The sequence below is a fragment of the Mesocricetus auratus genome, unplaced genomic scaffold (assembly GCF_017639785.1).
Source record: "Mesocricetus auratus isolate SY011 unplaced genomic scaffold, BCM_Maur_2.0 Super-Scaffold_100707, whole genome shotgun sequence".
NCBI classification, from domain to species: domain Eukaryota; kingdom Metazoa; phylum Chordata; class Mammalia; order Rodentia; family Cricetidae; genus Mesocricetus; species Mesocricetus auratus.
The window spans coordinates 6,244,121-6,255,034 of record NW_024429269.1 but is presented as its reverse complement, the minus strand read 5'-3'; the positions used below and the strand labels follow the sequence as shown (position 1 = coordinate 6,255,034).

General features: G+C 43.0%; 1 pseudogene; it reads left to right on the top strand.

Annotated features, from left to right (window-relative positions):
- Positions 1-3,196: 3,196 nt before the first annotated feature.
- Positions 3,197-4,406, top strand: LOC101823997 (annotated as a pseudogene).
- The last annotated feature ends 6,508 nt before the right edge of the window (positions 4,407-10,914 follow it).

Here is a 10,914-nt window from a genome sequence, read left to right as displayed (position 1 = left end):
GCATGTCTGGCATTAGAGCTTCAGGCTACCACCACCCTTCCAGGGACTGCCTCAGAAGCCACTGGCAAAGGTCAGAGCAAACATATTCCCCTTTGTCTTCCAGAGCTCTCCTTCTCGGTTCAACTTTTCACACCAGAACTCTTTCCCAAGGGTCTTTTCTTTCAGGGCAAGGGCTCTACCATGCAGACAGAAGACCTCTGCAAAGATCCCTGCAATCTGCCAATTCCGTCTTGCTCGCTTTGTTCCCTCCCTCCTCTGCCTTCTGAAGAAACGGAAACAGAAAGCTAAGGCAACATAAGATGGAGAATCCACACTTTTGTGTTTTTCAGGGCAAAGCATTATAGAAAGCTTGCAGGGATTGATGGGAAATTGTAGACATACTGGTGACATCATAGTCTGAAAGAATTGCATGAGCCATCTGGAGTGTGCATTGTTCCATTTCTGGTTCCCCTTTCATGCTAGAAACTTGAAAATATTTGTGTTATGAATGAATGGCAAACTTTTTTTCCAAGTGAATTATAGGATTTGGGGAAAGCAGAATGAACATGTGTATGGCTTAACCTGGTGGAGTCCTCTGGGTTGCCTGCCAGTAAGGTAGAAGAGACTGAGAGGCCACATATTCTAAAAGGAGAGGCTGCAAGCTCCCATAGGGACACAGATACTTTTCCCAGGATGAAGATATCAAATTCAAGGTCCCCCAGGCCTCAAGCTGCTGTGCCACTGTCATTTCAAACAAACAAGCAAAACCTTTAACGATTAGAAACTAACTTTAGAAACTAACTTCAGCAATGTCCAGATGAACCCCAAATATTGTTTTACTCAGAACAAGACTTCTCACACACAGAGAGGTATCTTGATCTCTTAAAAATGGAAAGCATTATGAAGCAAAATGAACCACCCCTGAGGTTTTAATGTGCCTGTCTGTTCTTGCAGTAGCCAAACTCTTGGGGGGGGGGTGATGCTAGTGAAAGAAAAACCACATCGCCTTTGTCTCTATCTGTGAGTTCCAGTCCACTTTCTTCTGGCCATCCAGCTCCAAACAACATCATAGAATCACAGTCATGCTTAAAATCAGAAGCTCTGGCAATATGGGAATTTAAGGCTCCATAAAATCAAGTTCTGTTTGTATGTTGCAACATGTGATGACAAGGTCACAAGTACAGCCTGGTCCTCTGGAGTGCAGAGCCGCTGCTCTGTCAGATCAGTTCTGTGGTCACCTATGGTGACAACAGATGACTAAAGCATACACTAGGGATCATGAGTGAAGGATCTTGGGAGTGCAGTGCCCCACCCCATCCCAGGCTTTTTACAGCTTCCTTCTGAGCTACATGCACCCATCTCTAATAAGTGTGCCAAGACCTTAGCTTTCACAATCCTGATGCTCCTGTAGATGTAATCTTAAATTTGGTTTGCTTAAGCTGGGATTCAAATACAGGCTACACATTGTGGTGAACTGTTCTGCAACACTGGCCTTTCTGATGTCTAAGCTATACCTTCATCATTCTTTTGAATCTATTGGTCTGAGTTAGATTGTGTCTATCTTGTGGTGTCCTATAAAGTGGGTTTTGCTGTTTCTTTATAGTATCAACTCATATGCTTACTAATTCATTAGCTATTTCCAAATGGTGATGATCTGACCCTGTTGCTACTTGTGTAACTCTCTTCTCATTCAGACTTCTTACTCCATTCCTCAGATTAGAAGCAGTCTCTAAAGATGACTAATGAGGACTTTAAAGAGTTAAAGAGGTTTTTAAAGCCATGTTAAGTATAAAACATTATGCAGATCTTTTGATGTCTTTTAACAGCAGTCTTCTCTTGAACACATCTGTGATGACTGTGCTTGGTTGTCAGTTTGACTGTCTCTGCAATCAACTAAAACAGACGTAACTGGGCACACCTGTGAGGGATTTTCTTGATTGATCATCTGAGGTGGGAATAACCACCTGAAATCTGACCACACCTTCAGGTTGTAGCTTATATAAATGTCTTATAAGAAGGAAGAGCTTGCTCTTTGCCTGCTTGTCCTCACTATTATGGAAAAGTTCATTCCTTCACTGGCATTAGGACCTGCTTCTTCTGGATTCTAGTGTATACTGAAGACCAGCGGAGATATTCAGCCTTGTGGACTGAAAAACTATCAGATTCTTGGCCTTTCCATTGAGAGACAGCCATTGTTGTACTAGACAGACTACAGCCTGCAAGCCACCTAATATATATTTTATCAGTTCTGTTCCTCTACAGCAGTGGTTCTCAACCTGTGGGCCATGGCCCCCATAGGTCTCACATAGCGGGTATTCTGCATAACAGTAGAAAATTACAGTACGAAATAGCAATGAAATAGTTTTATGGTTGGGGTCACCACAGCATGAGGAACTGTATTAAAGGGTCACAGCATTAAGAAGGTTGAGAACCACTGCACTAGAGAACGCTGACTAAAGCAACACCCTTTTGAACTGGCTTGAATAACTTCATCTCACGTATTTCAGGCCCCAGACTATCACTTCTGTAGAGACTCTTAGTTTCTTTTACTGAAGAAAAGTTATCTTGAGAACTCCTCCATCTGGGGGTCCTAATGGTCATTGTTAATATATGTCCATCATCTCTTAGTGTTTTTAACAAGAAGTTTATCAGTGATCCACACTGATAATTCTTCAGATCATGTTTTTCTTAGTCTATCATCTCCCTCTCCCTTCTATATACTCAGAATGTAGGTTCTCCGTGGTAGTGGCATGGATGGATTTGAATACACATAATTAATTATTCACTTGCTCTGATCTACTAGTTTTTCATAGTTCTTTCGAAATTAAATGTACCGTGAGTACTGAATTTTAGCTGGATCTAGTCCATGTCCCACATTCAGTGTCGAAGCCTAGTCTGGCCACCCCTGCTTACTCATCTCCAAACCCCCAAGTCCCAGCCAGGACCCACACTGCTCACCTCCAACCTACAGTACCGCAGCACACCATATTCCAACCCCTGTGCCCAGCCAGATCCAGAACAACCTTCATGTTTCTTCTCTTAAAATAAGACAAGAACTTTAAGTCTAAGAACTTTAACTTTGGTTTCTCTCCGCTCCCGCGAGTAACTTGGCTCCGGGGGCTTGGCTCACCCGCATGCTCGCATGCTGCATGCTGCTCTGGACCATGCCGCCTCCTTCCTACGGCCCTCGCTGCACAGGCCGGGTCACACTTCTCCCCCCTCCGCCCCCGCCGCAGAAAGTTAAGTTAGAAGAGGGGGGACGAGGGGAACATGGGCATGAAGAAGAGGATCCACCTGGAGCTGAGGAACCGGACTCCGGCAGCTGTTCGAGAACTTGTCTTGGACAACTGCAAAGCAAATGATGGAAAAATTGAGGGGTTAACAGATGAATTTGTGAACTTAGAGTTCCTCAGTTTGCTAAGTGTGGCTTATTTTCAGTTTCAGATCTCCCCAAGCTACCTAAATTGAAAAAGCTTGAGCTCAGCAATAATAGAATCTTTGGTGGTCCGGACAGACTAGCAGAAAAACTTCCAAGCCTCACACACCTGAACCTAAGTGGAAATAAGCTGAAAGATATCAGCACCTTGGAGCCTTTGAAAAAAGTTGGATTGCTTGAAAAACCTGGATCTGTTTGGCTATGAGGTCACTAATCTGAATGATTACTAAGAGAGTGTCTTCAAGCTCCTTCCCCAGCTGTCCTATCTGGATGGCTATGACAGAAAGGACCAGGAGGCCCCTGATAGGGGATGTGGAGGTGGATGGTGTAGAAGAAGCCCCCAACTCTGATGCTGAGGTGGATGGTGTGGACAAAGAGGAAGAGGATGAAGAAGGAGAAGATGAAGAAGAAGAAGATGAGGATGGTGAGGAAGATGATGAAGAAGAGGATGAAGATGAAGATGTAGAAGAAGATGATGAAGATGACATCAGTGGGGAGGAAGAAGAATTTGGACATGATGGAGAAGTTAATGAAGATGAAGAAGATGAGGATGAAGAGGAGGAAGAAAGTGGAAAAGGTGAAAAGAGAAAGAGAGAAACAGATGATGAAGGAGATGATGATTAAGACCAGAAACAATCTGCAAGAAACAGAACTGTTGAGTATAGGTTGGACTGCTCATGGATTTGGTAGCTGTTTTAAAAATGTAGCTGTGATACAAGCCCCAGGACACCCCCACCCAAAGAGGCAAAGAATAGTTCCCAAGACATTCTGCCTTCCTCTGTTAGCCCTTGGTAATCCACCACCAAGCCTGGGGACTGCCACCCCAACAAAATTGTAAACATTGTTAGATTTTCATGTAAGACTTGCTGTATCGTGACAGCTGTGACTGGTGAGTTGACCGTCCTGGCTGCCAGTTACACTGTGATTGTAACAACATTTTTACTTTCTGTACAACAAGGAAAAGCTTTGTAAATAAAATCTTAACATTTTGGGTCTTTTTCTCATGCTTTTCTTTCTTTTTTTAAGACATTAGGACATTTTATGTGATGACTGCCAAAAAAAAAACAAAAATTATTTTTTAAGACTAAGTAAAATAAATGTATTACTCTTTGATAAATAAAAGAACTTTAACTTTATGGATCTACAATCAATAATCCTCAAGCAGTTTCAATATTGTAACGATTAAATATTAAAGAAAAGACCCCCCAGGTTGAAAGCAGATACAGCTGGGGCTACCATGTGGTGGTCAGGGAAGCTTCCCCAACCTCCCTGTATTCTTTCTGTGTATGCTTCAGCTTCCTCCAAGCAGGTTGAAATACCGCTGGAAAACCGCTGGCCTAAACGACAGTCATTTCAAACTGAGAGACGAGAACTTGGCTGAGTGTCCACCTGTGGAAGGAGGTTACACCAAAAGACTCCTCCAGCTAGAAGCTGGAAGATTTGGAAACACAGGAAATCACAATGGTTACAAAGAAATGTATCTGGGGAAATAAGTTTTAATTTTAGTAGAAAAAAATAAGTTGTGGGAAAAGAATAAAGAATGATGACAGGGAGAGATGACAGAAGGATGCGCAGAGGCTGAAAAGTAATCATCAGTTTACCCAACTGTGAACCCTCTGAGTTATGACAGTGATTGACTCTACAAGATGCTCCCTGGTACAGTAGTGGCACAAGTATTAAGAGAGAAACCACCCACGTTCTCATTGGATTTAAGGCCCACTCCCCACGACAACTCCTACCTTGTATTATTAACACAGACAAGAACTTGTGACTAGGTAGGTCAGCGGCCTCAGAAGAGAACATACTGCTATTATTCTACTAAATAGAAGTAGTATAAACTGACTTCCTAAAGACTTGTCATCATGCCCACAGTTAGTGTGTCTCTAACCCTCATCAGAGAAGCTTCTATTTGCACTAAATGTTGAATAACACAAACACTCCCGGCTGGCTGTTGTGCAAAGAATAAAAGTCTGCAGAGTGTTAAGCTCTGAATGAGGCTTCCATATCACCCTCCCTTCCAAGGGATCATCATGGAAGACGGGGCAGAAAGACTGCAAAGCCACAGGTACTGGATGACTCCAGGACAACAGAGCAGTTGCACACATGAACTCACAGCACTTGTGACAGCATGCACAGGTGACCCGCACAAGATCAAGCTAGGAAAATCCAAGCACGGAGTGGGGGATAGGATAAAATCCTGTCCCCAGCTGAGGAGCCAGTCGGTGACTTCTAGGAGGAGAGTGAGGGTTTTTATTATTATTTTTAGGAATGCGGCTCCAGTAGATGATTCTAGACCCCTGCACATACAGGTCACACTTAGTATACTGAGTGGGATTTTTAAAAGAGCCCATGAAATTAAGAGGGAATAGTTGTGGCAGGGACAGGGAAGGATTTAGAGGATAAGGGATAGAAGTCACAGACAGTCAAAACACATCTGAAGTTCTCAAGCAATTTACAAAGTCATCTATCCCCAAAAAGGGCTCTAAAATGAGGCCAATACCCTAGCAGTTATCTCTGTGGAGTAGCTGGTGCCTAATGTCTGAACTGTTCGCCGCTCCTCAAGTCACTGCTTCCGGATATCACATTATTGGGATTTTCTTTTTCAGTCTCTTAAACATTTCTACTCATTTAATATTAAAAGAAGCTGATATTTTATAAAGAAACCTCTGAACCATGGTGATGTGTAAGTCAATTAAGAATGCTACATGCTTCCAATACAGAATCACACATAGTAGACATTCCTATTCCAAGGCAAAGAATGTGGGCATTGGAAGGAAAGATGAAAGAAAATAACATTGAAGCCCAGCATAGAAAACACTAGCTTCTGTAGCACAATTTTCATCATCTGGGGAACATGAATATGTCATCTTAGTGCGAACAGACTCATATGGTGGTTTGAATGAGACACCACCACCCTGTAGGCTCAGACATTTGAACACTTGGTCCCTGGTGAGTGTGGCACTGTTTGGAGAGGTTGTGAAGAGGTGCAGGCTTGCTGAAGGAAGAACATCACTGAAAGAGACTTTGAGAATTCAAAGCTTTACCTCATTGCCAGTTCACTCCCTGCTTCAGATTTGTGGTTGAAAATAAGATCTTTTAGCTTTCTGCTCTGGCTGCCATGCCGGCCACTTGTTCCAAGGTGTCTCTGCAATGATGGACTATGAGCAAAAATGGACTATGGAACCATGAGCAAAAATAAAGTCTTTCAAAGGTAACTAGTACGCTTGGGCAGCTCTGGCCTTATGAGAATGACTTTGGCAGCATAAATGGATCCACTCATTGTTATTAGGTTGTCTCAAAAGATGTTCTATAACCCTTATGTGTGTAGTTACCTGAAGCCTTGATGATGACTTGGATTCATTGATATTTCTTCGAGAGTCACCCTGTTGAACTGTCCTTAGGGAGTTTGAACCTACTGCACACTGTCTGATCTCCTGAAGCTGCAATGGCCTCTGGATTCCTGACCTACTGAACCAGGAAAATACTCCCTAGAAGTCATTTGTAACTCCAAGAGCATTCTTTTTTAAAGGGGAAATCTTTCAAATGACTTCTCAGAGTTTATACCCCAGAGTCAATAACAGGTTGGGTCTTGCAGCTTCTAAAATGCTATGAGCTTATTTGGAATATTTCAGATTTATATTATAACAGTGCCACAGAGAACAGTTAAATTTTCACTTAGGATATCAATAATAATATTTATTTAAAAGTGTAAAATGAGCTGGGTGGTGGCAGTGCATAACTTTAATCCCAGCACTGGGGAAGAATAGTCAGATGGATCTCTGTAAATTCAAGGCCACCCTGGTCTACAAAGCTACACAGAGAAACCCTCTCTCAAAAAAACGAAACAAAAAAAAAAAAGAAAAAGAAATGAGCATCTATGCTGAAACTATTTTTCTTGGAATACCACTATCTTTTTACTTTTAAATGATGGGCATATATCTGCATCAAAAATAAAACCTTTCATTCTTTTGATTCTGAAAGATTGTAAGCATATTTGCCAACAATATAGTAGTTAAAATAGTAAGAAAATAAATGCATGCAATTAAACAAATAAATCTTTGAATCTCTTTAGGCATGTTTGTGGTGTTTAGTGAAAACTCCATGTGTATAAAACTGAGACACAAGACCCCGAAACCTCCATGGTGCATACGTCACCTTCCTTCCTGACCAGATCATCCTTCCAGGATGTCCCCTGTTCTCGCTGTACCTACCCCAGTGGCCTCTCAGGAGCTGTTGATGAATAGGAACATAAAAAATACAAAGAAACTGGAGTCATGCAAGCTAATGAGCTTACTCCACTAGGTCAGAACCCTCAAATCAGCCACGCTCTTCCCCTGCATTGTGTTGATAAGGCTAATTCCAACTTCACAGGTGGTAGGTATGGTCATCCAGGGAGGAAAGGTGGAAGAGAAGGAAGGCTTCTGGGAGAGAGCGAAGCCTGAGAAGATGCTTGGCAAGAGCATGGAAGCCAGGCCAGTGCTCCTGTTTAAGGTAGAATGGGACAAGAGCAGGCAATAGACACAGGCCCCAGACCCAGATGGACCCCACCCTAGGCCAACCCAAGCTAACTGGTGTGGATAGATCCCAGACATGTATACTGTCTAAAGTTCCTTGTATGGTTTTGCTATCAGTGGGATTAGAGCTACCTTTTTGGCTTGTACATGAGCCACAGGGTAAACTGTCGATAGTTTGGGAACAGGATTTCCTCTATGGTTACTGATCTCACTGGGCTACACAGAGAGCTGAGCCCATGGAGGAAAGGGATGGAAAGACACTGTTAGTCTAGAGATACATTCAACCACCATACAGGTTATTTTTTAAATTTGCTAACTTAACTTTTATTTTCTATGTGTGTCTCATTAGGGTTTTATTGCTGTGAATAGACTCCATGACCATGGCAACTCTTACAAGGAAAACATTTAATTGGGGCTGCCCTACAGTTAGTTTAGTCCATTATCATTGTGGCAGTAAGCATGGCAGCATGCAAGCAGACTTGGTGCTGAAGGAGCTGAGAGAGTTCTATATCCAGATGCTTAAACAACATCTAAAAAGAGACACCAGGCCTGGCTTGAGCATTTGAAACCTCAAAGCTCACCTTCAGTGATGTACTTCCTCCAACAAGGCTACATCTACTCCAATGAGGCCACATCTCCTAATATTGCCACTCCCTGTTGATCAAGCATTGAAACCCAAGAGTCCACGGGGGCCATTCCTATTTAAACCAACACAATTAGTATGGGTATTTTTGCCTGCATGTATGAATGGATACAATGCATGTGTGGTGGGTGTGGGGCCAACCACTGGAGCATGGCCAACCTACCAGGGAACATACGTCTAAATAAAACTCCCTTTCCCACAGAAGTTACCAACTGTCAATAGATACTGAGTTAGTGATAGGACCTTGTTGTGGAATATTAGCTGAAGATGTGTTGCATTTGTTTGCGCTGTGGAATGTTAGTTAAATGATGCAAAGATGTGCTGAATTCTTTTACGTTGCATTTGTTTAACTCTGCAAAGCTGTGTTACTTTGCTTGTCTAAAATATCTGATTGGTCTAATAAAGAGCTGAATGGCCAATACCTAGGCAGAGAGAATAAATAGGAGAAATCTAGGCATCAGAGAGAAGGGTAGGGTGCAAGAAAAGGAGGAAGAGAGAAGGATGCCAGGGGCCAATCATCCAGTCACCCAGCCAGCCACAGAGCAATAAGTAAAGAAAGATGTCTAGAATATAGAAAGTTAAAAATTCTAGAGGCAAAATGTAGTTAAAGAGAAAAGTTAGAAAAGCTGGCTAGAAACAAGCCAAGAAAGGCTGGGCATTCGTAAGTAAGGATAGGTCTCTGTGTATTTATTTGGGAGGTGGGCAGTGGGCCTCCAAAGAGTAGAGAAACCCAACTACAGGGGTTTGTGTGCTGCTCCCCCATCTGTGTTGGAATGTTGACTGACTTGATCCTGTGTACCTCTTGTGTGGGCAATGATGGTCATGTCGTATCCAAGAGACACTGTTACAACCTGGTCCTCATGACCTCTGGCTCTTATAGTCTTTCTGCCTGTTCTTCTATAATGTTCTCTGAGCTTTGAGAGGAGGAGGTGATGAGATCAATGTTCCATCTTTGGCTGAGTACTCCCCAGCCGCTCATTCTTTGTGCCTTGACTCATTATGAGTTTCCATGTTAATCACCATTTTCTGCACAACACATCTGGTGAATTCCGAGAGCTGCACTAATCTGCATATAGAGGTAGAGGTTTAGAAGGCAGTGTGATGCTATATGTACATTTAGCGAGACGATAGCAGTAACTTCACTCCTGGGGCCTGTGAGTGCTCTATCCATGGGTTCTTGGCCAGTTTTATAGCAGCCGGTATGCATCCCCTCCTGTGGAACAGCTCTTAAATCCAATCAGACAGTGCTTGGTTACTCCATCACATTCATGCACCTATATGGGAGGGTAAGAAAGAGAGGAGAGAGAGAGGGATAGCTAACACTTTGGATATTTATGAAGCCATATGGAAATCTATGTATACACACACACACACACACACACACACACACTTAAATAGAGTTACCCTATGACACAGACAATAAGGCTCCTCTCAGAAGCATAATTGACACATATAAAACTCAGGGCCAAGAGTCAGGTACCTGACCTCCACAGCTTGATCCCCCAAACAATTATTTCGGCCATTGCCATTGCTCTTGGTTACCCACTGTAACTGAAAGACCCTATTGCCAAAGATACCACATATTTTGGTCTCAGGACTTGGAGAGGGCAAACTGGTATTCACCTTGATGCTTCCTCTCTGCTGACCAGCTTTACTATACAGGCTGCTCGAGAGAGAAGCCAAGCCCTCCCGAATCTTAGCACATGTACATCTTCCCTGCAAGGATTTGACCTATACCCTTGACTATCTCAAAGCACCCTTCATCTGTTCTTGCCATCACTGGTTCTTTCTATTAGAGGGCCCTTCTACTAAGCAATTCTCTTCCAGTTCCTTGTGGCAATGGCAAGCACTGGAGACTGAGAACCCTTTGAATGGGACAGACGTTTAAGGGATGGAGTTATAGTTACAGACTCCTCTCAGTAATGCTTAGTAAACAAAGTGAAGCCCAGACTCCTCTCATTGGTCAGTCGGCCAAGGGTGTTAAATGTCTGGCTTGGCATTTTGATTTATTTAACTAACTTTTCAGCCTGTTTTAACATGTGGAAGCTTCTGAAATCTGATCCAGACAGCGCACGGATCTAGCTTTATTTCGTTCTGGTCTGTCACTTCACTGTTAGCATTTTCCTCACTCTTGTTTCCAGTCTGAGTCAGGAAACCATTCCAGTTCAGTTTTAATAACCTCCCTGGCATGGCAGGCTCTACAAGAACTGCCAAACTTAATACCCTTACTCCCTGTGATGAGGGCGCAGCCCTGCCAGGGAACGGAGGTAGATTTTCCATTACAGCCCGTTCTGATTTGGTAGCTGCCTGCCAGGTGCAGATGGTTTCCTCTTCTGCAGGCA